The following is a 12,500-nucleotide window of genomic DNA, read 5'->3' on the forward strand; positions in this document are numbered from 1 at the left end:
CAATCACCCGTCATCCACGAGGAGCTAAGAGGAGAGGGAGGAATAGGTGGTGGATGGGAGTGGAATAAGTGGGAGTGGAATGGGTGGGAGTGGGCGCGGGTCTTTTGATTTGGCTACCTCCCTGGTAAGTGGGAAGAAGCCTTTGATATAGAGGTATATAGATTAGCTGTCAGATAAATATATAAATCCCTATTGAGTCCCTCCCCTCCCTCCCCCCCCAAGCGAAGGGCAAGAAATTAGCATCCTCAACTTACATTATAAAGCTGTGACTTCAATACACCGGGAACTGGTAATTTTCACTTGCCCAAGCTGTTTGGATACAGAAAACGAAGATGACGTGTCCCTTGTTTTAAAGTAAATGTTCAGTTAGTGGCTCAATAACCAATTGAAAAGGTGGGGTTAAACCAGCTTCGGCTGTCGGGCCGTGCTGTGGAGGTGCTGTGTCTTGCTGCACTGCTTCCGACCCTGGCAACGTGGCTGGAGACAGAGATTTTTCCGTCATCCACAAGGAGCTAACAACATAAGAATGAAGGGGACTACAAGAGACCTTAAGGTCTACACTAGCCAGTTCCATGTCCATTACCACCTATCATCCCCATCCATAAAGTTTCTATCTCTTAAAACAACCAATAGTTTCAGCGCTTATTATATGGCTACTAATTCTATTCCATTCCTTAACCACTCTAATTGTAAAACAGTTCTTGCCTATTTCCGTCTTAAATATAAAATTGTTCAATCTAAATCCATTACTGCGAGGTCTGCCCTGTTGTCTTAATGTAATGACCTTGTCTGCACCATCCTTGTTAAAGCCCTTGACCCATTTGAATACCTCTATTAGATCACCTCATACTCTAAGATAAAAGGGACAGCAAATGGGTGAATGCATGAAGGATGAGTGCTGTGGCAAAAGCCCTATTAACCTCAATGTCTAGAAATTATGAACTACAATTACTCAATTCTCTCAGAAATATTGATGAAAAATAATGAATTTTTAGTTTTGTTACGATGTGCCGGATAATAGCTTGTGCGTGATAGAACATTAGTAGGTAGAACATTAGTAGGTTTCCTGTAAACTTAGTTTTCCTTTTTTTCTGTATATGAGAGTATCCAAGGACTTATTATCCAATTCTATCTCCGTAGTGAACTTCGTAGAAAGAACTAGATTATTGAACATGACCAGAGAGGGATCCATAGGTCATCATCATCATCATCATCATCATCATCATCATCATCATCATCATCATCATCATCATCATCATCATCATCATCATCATCATCATCATCTTCATCATCATCATCATCATCATCATCATCATCATCATCATCATCATCATCTTCATCATCATCATCATCATCATCATCATCATCATCATCACATCATCATCATCATCATCATCATCATCATCATCATCATCATCATCATCATCATCATCATCATCATCATCATCATCATCATCATCATCATCATCATCATCATCATCATCAATTGTGTGATGTTTTGCGATTTTTTTTTTTATTAAGCACAAACAAAACACCATCATCATATCTCTTTTGTATAACTTCACGGGGAAGAATCATACGGTAATACTCGTAGTCCCCTAAATAAATCTATATATAAGTTCGTAGGAAATGAAAATAAAGTTCTCCGCTCCGTAACCATACATTTGTTGCTGTTGCTGTTGTTGTTGAATTCACTATTAAAAACAAGTTTCGAATCTGATATATATGACTTAATAAACTTGATTTTGGCTTTCACATAGAGTGATATGTCGTATCCTATTTAATCATTTTCCAAAAATACCAATAATTGTCTACTGGGTCACAAATAAAGAGCGAATTCATGTCAAAATTGCATGATTAAAATTAAACTTGACATCCAATTCATTCAACTTGTAATGAGATGAACATTCTTATATAAGAATAGGAAATATTACCCACCAAAGGAGTCAGAATGATTACCATTTTGTTAACCTGTTAAATAATAAAATCGGTGTAACAGAGCAAATTAAAGGTAAACCTCTACTAACTAACAACTAGCAAAACCTGAGCGCCCTAAAATATTATACGAAAATTGGAAACATTACCCACCAAAGGACTCAAAATGGTTCTCTGCTATTTTGGTAACTTGTTAATAGACTTGATGTAACTAGCAAAACCTGAGCCCCTTAAAACATTGTATAAGAATTGGAAATGTTACCCACCTAAGAACTCAAGATGGTTATCAGGCCTCTTGACAACTTATCAAGTAATGGAGTTCGTGTAACAGATAATGGTTCTGACCATTTTTATGGATTTTAATCAACCCAAAAATATATGACAAGGAAGATGACACAATGGAACAGTGTTTAATGGTTATGTCCTTTTAACAACTTTTTTCCAAATTGCGGTCAAGCTCCCCAATAACAGACTCTGTAGAATTTTTAGTAAATCTACATAAGAATGAAGGAGGCTGCAAGAGACCATAAGGCCTACACAAGACCGTTCCATGCCCCCTTACCACCTGCCATCCCCCGTCCATAAAGTTATCTAACCTTCTTTTTAAACAATTAATAGTTTCAGCGCTCACTACATTTGTTAACCAGTCTATTGGTAAACCAGTTCTTGCCTAATTTCTTCTTAAACCTAAAATTGTCCAATTCAAAATTTCCTGTGCTCTGGAGGCGTGGTCCTGGCCTCGCAGCTTCCGAATCAAGGGTTCGAGTCCCGCACTTTTCTCCGATTCCCAGTAGGGACTGTTTCATACCACGAAGGTGACGGCTTCGGCAGCTGCTATGTGCCTCCTGGCGTACACTCCTCAGCTTGACCTGTATCTCCTAGTAATCTTTTTCCAACATAATTCCAGATTTACCGAAGAAAAAAGCGATGGAGATATATAATAATATGTAAATTTTCTCCTGTAATCATAGCCCGTTGGAAATGCAAAAACATGGTAATCCCAACTTATATATGGAATATTTAGCTTATCGTAACCCAAAATAACATAACTAAACACCCTAACCTTACCTGACCGACCTAACCTAATCTAAACTAACCCAAACACAATACGATAATCAAAGTACCTGTTAGTAATTTTCCTGCCCAAAAACGTAAAAAATGCGGTGAATACAGCATTTGACACTATAATCACCGTACGGTGAAAATAGAAAAATTTTCTATATTCACCGTACGATGCAAACCGTCATTTCGTAACATACTCCCCACTACATACACTTTTACCTTGAAGTCGCTACGGGTCTTGGTAAAATCGCTTGGCGTCAGGCAGGGTGAGAGCACGAGTCTCAGAATGAAGTGTGAAGGGTGAACTGTGGTAGGGTGAAGGTGGAGGTAGGTGGGGTAGGCACGCAGCGGGAAGGGAATGCGTGCGCTACACGTGAAAGGAGAACGGTCACGTGGAAGCCGAAAATGCGTGACCATCTCCCAAGGAAGACTTTTTTTTTCTTCTGCGGAGGTGAGGTGTTCTGTTGGGTGGAGCGGGTATGTTATGTGGGCGCGGGCGTGCGGGCGTGATAAGGACCAAGTGGAGAATGAAGGCGCTGACAGCGCGAGTGTTGGGGCCGCCTACATAGGGGTATCGCTAACCCACCTGCTCAACGACACATTTTTTATTTCATTTATTTGTTTATTTCTACTCTCGATTTCAACCCGACTTGAAGTCAACTGACGCGCTGTCAGTCCGGAGAGCTGACACCTCAGTTTGAGCGTCTGTGCCTGACGCTGTGAGCTCTGCCAGCCAGTCAGCCAGCTCGCATGGCCGTATTCCTGACACTAATCTTATCTGCCTTACTTACCAACATGACTGCATGTCTGCTTCCTTTGCCACCTGCTCTGTGTGATTAATCACACGTTCGCTTGCCTATGCCAAGGTCGCTACACGTCGACTTGGGTGTTACAAGTGGCTGTGGCCATTTCCCATGCACGCCCCTTGTCCATGTACCATCCCCATGCATAGTTACCAATACATGTATCTATATCACCCGTCTGTTATATATATGTGTGTGTGCGTGTGTGTGTGTGTGTATGTGTGTGTAGGAGGCAGGAACCGGCGTGGTGAGGCGTCGAGTGGAGGGAGAAGGCGCGCGTGTGGAGGAGAGTCAGGAGGAGGAGGAGGAGGAGGAGGAGGCTCAGTGTAGATCCAGCTCGTGTGGTGAGAGGACATACTGCTGTACGCTCGAGGTGGTGCTACCCATGCCCCCGTCCACTCTATCCTCCTCCTCCTCCTCCCAACGGCCCGCCAGCTTCACCAGGCCCCGTGTAAGTGCCCACACCACCTGGTCCTTGGCGGCAGGGGCCAGGACCGAGCGTTTGGCCCCTGTAGTCCCTTGCCCAGACCGTAGCCAACACATTGGTGGTGGTGGAGGGGGTGCAGGGCGGCATATTTGGCAAGGCAGGCGCCAGGCTAGGCTAGCGGCCTTTGCCAGGTATTCCGCCGGCACCGTCTGCTGGTGCTGCCTCCGCCACCGCCGCCTGCGCCACCGTCGCCACCGTCGCCACCGTCGTCGTCGCCAACGTCGTCGGTCGGCGTCGTTGTAGTCGTCGTTGTAGTCGTCGTCGTCGTCGCCGCCGCTGCGCCTGCTGCTTCTGTTGGTCTATGATCGTCGAAAGACCCCGATTCTGCTACTTTTGGTGCAACTTTTCAAGTGTTCCCAACCTTTGCTGCCCCTGCCCCTGCTGCTCGAACTCGGGGGAAGTAGGGGATCTTTGCCGCATCCTCTTCACCGTGCCGTCGTCGCCGACACCGCTGCTGCTGTTCTTGCTGCTGCTGCTGCTGCTGCTGCGGCCGCCGCCAGTGCTGCTGTCACTGTTGTTTTTGTCGTTGCCTTCCCCTTCATCTTCGTCGTCTCAGCATTTTATCATTTTGTCTTTAACTTTCTTTTTGTAGCTGCATTCGCTGTAGATTATGTAACTGGTGTTGATGCAGCTCTTGATTTCCACTTGGCTGTGTAGCAGCCAAGTTGCTCGCTCAGCGATGAACAAGCTGCTCTTGGCAAACCAGCAAACCTCCTGGTGACTGAGACTTTACATTGTGAAAGACTTGGAGCCCTTGGAGCTCTTCCCATGCATCTTGTTCTTTGAGTGAATGTACACATTCACTCCCGTGGTTCTCTCTCTCCTCTCGCGGCTCTCTTCTGTGCCTAGCCCCCCCCCCAACCCCCACCCCACCCCCCACACGTGACCAGTGCCTCTCATCACTTGTGCTCGCTGTCTTCAGTGACCACCGCATCTTCGTGGTGGTTTCCGTGAAGCTACTTGGACAGTGTAGCTCTCGACGTCGACACGCGTGAAGTGACTGTGACTTCGTAGCGGTGACGACTTCGTGTAGTGTGTGTATATGCCTCTCGAGGTCGCAACTCGAGCATGTTCTCTCTCTCTCTCTCTCTCTCTCTCTCTCTCTCTCTCTCTCTCTCTCTCTCTCTCTCTCTCTCTCTCTCTCTCTCTCTCTCTCCTTCTTCTTCTTCTTCTTCTTCTTCTTCTTCTTCTTCTTCTTCTTCTTCTTCTTCTTCTTCTTCTTCTTCTTCTTCTTCTTCTTCTTCTTCTTCTTCTTCTTCTTCTTCTTATTCTTCTTCTTCTTCTTCTTCTTCTTCTTAGCTCAAGCAGAATTTACTCCTAGTGTAGCTTCATCTGTATATGTAGGATTTTTTCCCGTGGTGCTGCTTCCGACCATCACTCCCGGTGTTCTAACTTTTACTTTCGTCACTTCTCTCCCATCCCACGAGGCGCCATCCTTGATCACGTCGATGGACAATGACAACCCTTTCGTCCATTCTGCCTCCTTGGGTGGGCATCCCCCCCCACACACACACTTCCTCCCCTTGACCCCCCCCCCCCCCCCCACACACACACACCGATGGCCACATCGTTCCTGGGCACCAGACGCACTGTCTGTTGGTTATCAAGGTACATCCTGCTTTCTACTGGTCGACCTATAGATCCAGGCAAAGGTTGCATTCTGTTGGTTGGCCTGGTCGCCGTGCCACGTCCTCTTTGGTCCCCCAGGTGACCACGACAGTCAGTGCTCCTACCCCAAATGTGCCACAGAAGTCTCGACTCTACGCAAACAAAAGATCGTGTTGTTTGTCTAGTCGGTTCTTGTACTACAGGAAAACTACTCACTGGCCTGTTGACCATGTCATTCCTCGCTTTCTACCGGGTAGCCTGTTTGCTAGGTTGCTGTGTCCAACTGCCTGCTAACCGAGTCATATCCGGCTTTCTGTTTGTTTACGTGTGTTTGCCAGTAGGGTCTGTCTCTTCGATCTGGCTTGTGTCTTGGGCTGAGTCGTTGTTGCAGATTTTCTTTATAATTTTTTTTTCCATCGTAGTGGGAATTTGTTTTTCTTTCTTTTTTCTCATCTGATCCTTCTTTTGACTGACATGCTAGTGAATGAGTTCTAGATTTCTTATTTACTCGTCTAGCAATAGATCATTCCTGTTGATGTCGTCTGCATAATACCTGAACCTTCTTACGTACATTGTGGCACTTTTATGGTCAATCTGACTGGCTCCAGGCTATTTTGTTTACATTAGTGAAAATGCTTTGGTAGTTAAGGAGTTGTAATCTCGCTCGATTAGCCCCTCCCGTACTGTGTGGTATTTTTACTTTTTGTTTTATCCACTTAGTACCTTTTCGATAACAGTCGTCCCTGATTCTTTTCAGAATTATCTGTTGAAAGTAACTTCATTATTATTGTATTACTACTCTTAGTATTGTCATTATCAGTTACCATAATTCTTTTTGATATCGTTAATTTTCATTTATTTATTCATTTTATCATTATCATTACTATTGTTATTATTATTATTTATTGCTCGTCTTGTGCTTCCTTTTGACTGGTTCACCGTTTTTGTTAGCTGGCCTACTCGAGTTTGTATTACACCAATGTGTCTTCGTATGTGCCCTGTTGCCTGGCTTCAGCCGCGCTGCCTGTATGCTACAGTCTTCGTTTCTACGGAGCTTTCTGCCTCGTCATGTGACCCAAGTTTTTCGTATTGACCTCCTCTGCGACTCTCTCCTTGTTGTCCTTAGCCTGCCCCCGGGTGATTTCATTCTGGTACAGGGAACGGGGAATGTCGTTCACGTGTGGGGGTGATTGTATTGTGTGTACTAGTGTTGAAACTCTAGAAGATGGCTTTCCTCTCTCTCTCTCTCTCTCTCTCTCTCTCTCTCTCTCACACACACACACACACACACACACACACACACACACACACACACACACACACACACACACACACACACACACACACACTCGGTGGCGCGGTTGGTAGAGTCCCAAACTGTCACTACGGCGGTCCGGGTTCGAATCCTGCCCAGGGCTGAAAATAATTTTAGTATCGCTGCGCTTCGAGTCGTTACTCCAACTCTCGTGGGCGGGGAGTTGGGGATGTGTGTGCGTGCAAGGTCAAAGCATTACCCATAGATCGGTCATACGAGGTCTGAGCTCTCTTCCGGGAGGGAAATAGCTGTCGATCACGAGTCCAACACTTGATCCAAAGACCAAGGTGAAAGACCAAGGTGAATCACACACACACACATACACACACACAGTATTCCCAACTCGTGTTCCTTCATAACCACAGCTGTGCAAATATCAAACCTGGGAAAGAATATCTATTTTTGACAACAATATCCGGGTACCCCTTACCACTGTGTGTGTGTGTGTGTGTGTGTGTGTGTGTGTGTGTGTGTGTGTGTGTGTGTGTGTGTGTGTGTGTGTGTGTTGTAAGTCCTTGTGTGTGAAGTGTTTAAATGGTGTGGTCACAGTGTAGATTATGGAATTCCACATATGTGATTATAGACTCTTAGCATTGCTTCCATAGCAATTGATCATGTCACTAATGAAGTGAAGCTCCAATAAGAGATGATGCGAGAAGAGGACGCCAAGTCGGCCATTGGCATTTCTAGTTTGACTATTATAGACAGCTTTCGATAAATTGCCCCACGGAAGTCGGAGACTACGTTGAAAACTGTCTTACTGGTCAACGCTAACGGGTGTCGATGATGTAGATGACCGTGCGTCTTGACGAGTATTAGTGATGGGTGGAGTGCCGCAGGGGTCAGTGATGAGGCTTTTGGTGTTCATTATAACGATAATGTGGTTCTCGGGGATGGTAAGGTGATGAGATTCATAGGTGGTATGAAGTTGGGAGCGATCGTGAGTTCGGTGAAGTGTTGTCGAAATTCGGGAGGATAAACGAATACTCGAAGTAATTGTTTAATCCCACTGAACTGAGTTAAATACGAGGCGATGTTCACCGGCTGTGCGAATCCCAAGCACGACAAAACTCTCTTAAAAGTGAATAGTTTTGAAGACAGATGAGGACGTTGGTAGATAAAGAGTTAGCAGAGATGTGTTGGAACATGTTTATCGCTTTGACGTTTCGACCAGTGGGGTCATCGTAGGAAGCTTTCTGAAGATGACCCCACTGGTCGAAACGTCAAAACAATAAAAATATTCCAACACATATCCACTGACTCTTCATCTACCCACGCTCTCTTTATAAGTACAGAAACTGAAACAGGCTGATTCAGAGAAGGATTACAGGTGTTGACAGTGATCTGAATCATTAAAATCGACGAAGAGAAGGTAAAGGCCTCGGGGTCATGTTAGAAGACAGACACTAAGAAATCTTTCTACTAATGGATAGTTTGTTATACATCTATACCCACAATATTCAGTGAAACACTGTTCACTGCCGGCCAGTGAGCGTCTGGAAAGGGTTTGGAGTCGATCCTTCAAATTAATCCTGTTGGTTTGCCTTTGAAGTTTTGAGAGTTCGACCTCTTTAGAGGGTCATCGGCTATGTGGTCAGCTGAGAGGGATCCCCCCCCCCCAAAAAAAAATGAGAACCTTGCAACCGTTGTTGGGTTTAGCCAAGCTTTGTATAAAATTTTATGGCAACAAATTTTTGTTTGGTGAGCTTGTACAAGGCGCTGTCAACAGCCCATCATTTGAAAGGTTTAATAAAAGATCAGGTACAATTCTACACGCAAGTGTAATTGAGTGCAATTGCCACAGAGAGGAGTGTGAACATGATACTTCCTCGGTATAGACTACAAAGTCTTTTGAAGCATCTCGTTCCTTGAGCTAGGATATCTCTCTCTCTCTCTCTCTCTCTCTCTCTCTCTCTCTCTCTCTCTCTCGTTCTATCTCTGTCTCTTTCTGTGACTCTCTATTTCTCTCACAGAATATTATAGGAACTTTTGTGACTCCCAAACAGGATTGAGTCTCGCTAATATACACTTTTTCATGTTTCGGAGACTAATTTATAGTAAAACAATTTTTTTTGCTATCACCTATAACTTCTATCCCTTCGTTTCACTGTCGTCCTTTGCCGTTTGTACGACTCCAGCATTTTGATGTTATATTTGGCCTCAAGGATAGAAGCCCTGGTCATTCCTGGCGAAATACTAAGAAAGGGGAAATATTTAACTTTTTCTCTTTCCCTCTTTCACTTTCTCTTTCCCTCACTCTGTCTCTGTATCTCTATCTCTGTCTCTCTGTATCTCTTTCTGCCTTTCTCTGTATTTCTTTGTCTCTGTCTGTCTATGTATCTCTCATGTTGTAGAGAGTACAGTAGTGAGATACCTACCATGATACCTAAATCACACGTAAACTAAGGACACGTTTGGAGATCTATTCTCGGCATAGAAACATAAACAAATTCATTCATTAATTGAAATATAACAAATGGTAGTCATCCTTGGCTATTCAGATTCGAACCTAAACCAACGCTCTTTAAATCGACCCTTTGAAGCTGCGAGGGCAGGGGCGTCCAGAAACAGAAGGGCATCCCCACTACATTATGTGTATATATATATATATTTATATATATATATATATATATATATATATATATATATATATATATATATATATATATATATATATATATATATGTGTGTGTGTGTGTGTGTGTGTGTGTGTAGAGGAGGCTTACGCCTTTCACGAAACAGTAAAAGTGGCGGGGATGCCCCTCTGTTTCCGGACGCTAGTATGCCTCTGTACCTATGAAGTGAATTTTTTGCACTAAATATTAACCAGAGAAAGAGTAAAGGCCTCAAGTTTTCAGAACATATATTTTACCTTGAAGTAAGAAAAAACAACTTCGTTTATCGCGTATTGGGTAACTGTAGTAAACCTCTTAAGCTACGGTTGCACCAGTCAAAGGAATGGTTGGATTCCCACAATTCAATTATATTTCTTCCAAGGCTGGAGGATTTAAGCTACGGTTACACTAACCAAAACCTCCAACCTTGGACGAAATCCAACTAAATCGTTGGATTCCAACAATTCCGTTGACTAATGTAACCGTAGTTTTGGCAGTCTAGTGTAGTACGTTTTCAAATGTGAGGATATATGTGGATAAACACCTTAGCAAAATGAGTGTATTGTTTTGCTTGTTTTATATTGCTGTGTATGTTTTCTCTACTTGTTCATGTTTTTCTTTGATTTTATCGGTATTATTATTTTATTTTATTTTTAGTGCGGATGGAAAGGTCTTGCAACGAAATGTCTTGTTATTGAATCTTATTGTAACTTCGCTATTCTCTCTGGCTGAGAAGGTCAGAGCGTCGCTACTTGCGACGGAGGTCGAGGTGACGGCGCTACCGCCGAACCCTCCCGCCAGCGAGTTGGACCAAGGGCATGGCTCATTAAAATCTACGCTCCAAAGTCCTCTGTAAGGGGCACCGTCCTAGCCTACTGGTAGGGGGATTTCGCGACCGAATCAACATCGTGGTGTCAAAACATTAAGAAATAACATCTTTCTTAAAAATAATAATAATTAAATCGCTTTTCGTAAACTAGCACAAAGTGATATTAGTTCACTAGAATCAGTACAGTGGAGAATGGCCAAAATGATACAGGGGCTCAGAAATTTATCTAACAAGGACAGGCTTAGACACCGTAATTTACATTCTCTGGAAAGATGCAGTGCTGTGTGATCTAATAGAGGTGTTTAAGTGGATCAAGGGCTTTAATAAGGGGAATGCAGACAAGGTCATTATATTAAGACAAAAAGGCAGGACACGCAGTCATGGATTTAAATTGTACAAATTTAGCTATAAAAAGGAAATAAACAAGAACTGGTTTGCCAATAGAGTGGTTAGCGAATGGAATAGATTTTGTAACCATGATATAGTGAGCACTGAAACTATATCAGGTCTTTTAAGAGAAGGTTAGACAACTTCATGGATGGGGATGATAGGTGGTAATGGACATGGAACTGCCTAGTGTAGACCTGATCTCCAGCAGTCTCCTGCATCTTTATGTTCTTATCTTCTTATGTCTACGAAGGGCCTAATCGTTGGTCATGTGATGACCTTGCGTTGACCTTGTCTGGCCTAAGGACATTATTGTAAATGAGGCTCAATCCACGAACGAACCTTGCGTTGACCTCGTCTGACCTACAGGTGACCTTGATTCAACTTAAGGACATTGTTGCAATTGAGGCTCAATCCACGAACGAACCTTGTGTTGACCTCGTCTGACCTACAGGTGACCTTGATTCAACCTAAGGATATTGTTGCAATTGAGGCTCAATCCACGATCAGACCTTGCGTCTTTGTTGGGAAACAAACACTCTCTTCTGCTTTGGTAATTCTTGCTTTGGTAATCCTTGTGTTCGTCCTTGCTTTGCCTTAGTACAGTCCATTTGCAGCTCTTACAGCATCCTTGATTAACCTTTTTAGTAACCAAGTCTTATCTCGCGTCCTGTCTGCGGATTAGCCGTCGCGATTTCATATCCATGTCATGTAGGTTACGCTAAGCTTGTAATGTAGTGAAATTAAGACAAGTCTCGTTAACTGGGCCGCAATCTGACAATACGATTTTGTATTTATTGTTTTTTTTTTCTCTATTGTATTCTAATTTTTATTTCTATGTTTTTATTTTTACTATTTGTATTTTATATTCTTATCTATTGTTTTTTATTCTTTATCTGTATTCTTATTCTTATGTTTATGTTTTTATAATTTTTATTTTATAGTTTTACCTTTTTATTTTTATTCTTATTTATATTTCTGAGTTATTTGTAATTCATTTTTATATATTTTTATTTCCCTGTCTGTATTTCGTTATTGTATAATATGTCTTGAGCTAATTTAATGATTGTCTTCCATGTAAATGTCCAAATATAACGAAGGTAGGCCCAAGTCAGAAAGCATACGAGTCTCTGATCACTCTAGGTAGTATACACAGCTTAGGTAACACACACACACACACACACACACACACACACACACACACACACACACACACACACACACACACACACACACACACACACACACACACACACACACACACACACACACACACACACACACACACACACACACTCACACTCACATCAATAGGAGGACCACAATGGAAATAAGCTTACATGTTTTTTTTTGTGTTATCCTCTGCATTTGTAATTATTACTTCGAACTATGTGTTCTTTTCATTATCTGCACTTCATCTATATTGATTCAATTACAAATAAACTTATTATTATTATTA

At 42.9% G+C, this 12,500-nt stretch overlaps 1 protein-coding gene across 3 annotated transcripts in view; it reads left to right on the top strand.

The window, feature by feature from the left end:
- The first annotated feature begins 4,088 nt into the window (after positions 1-4,088).
- The window catches only part of LOC143020876 (uncharacterized), a 606,240-nt gene continuing 597,828 nt past the window's right edge, over positions 4,089-12,500 (top strand). For all 3 annotated transcript variants that reach the window (XM_076177760.1, XM_076177751.1, XM_076177741.1), the window contains exon 1: positions 4,089-4,251. The gene's annotated coding sequence lies outside the window, so the exon portion shown is untranslated. The remainder of the gene's footprint in view (positions 4,252-12,500) is intronic.

The sequence above is a fragment of the Oratosquilla oratoria genome, chromosome 3 (assembly GCF_046742065.1).
Source record: "Oratosquilla oratoria isolate Oo_2021 chromosome 3, ASM4674206v1, whole genome shotgun sequence".
In the NCBI taxonomy this organism is placed as follows: Eukaryota; Metazoa; Arthropoda; class Malacostraca; order Stomatopoda; family Squillidae; genus Oratosquilla; species Oratosquilla oratoria.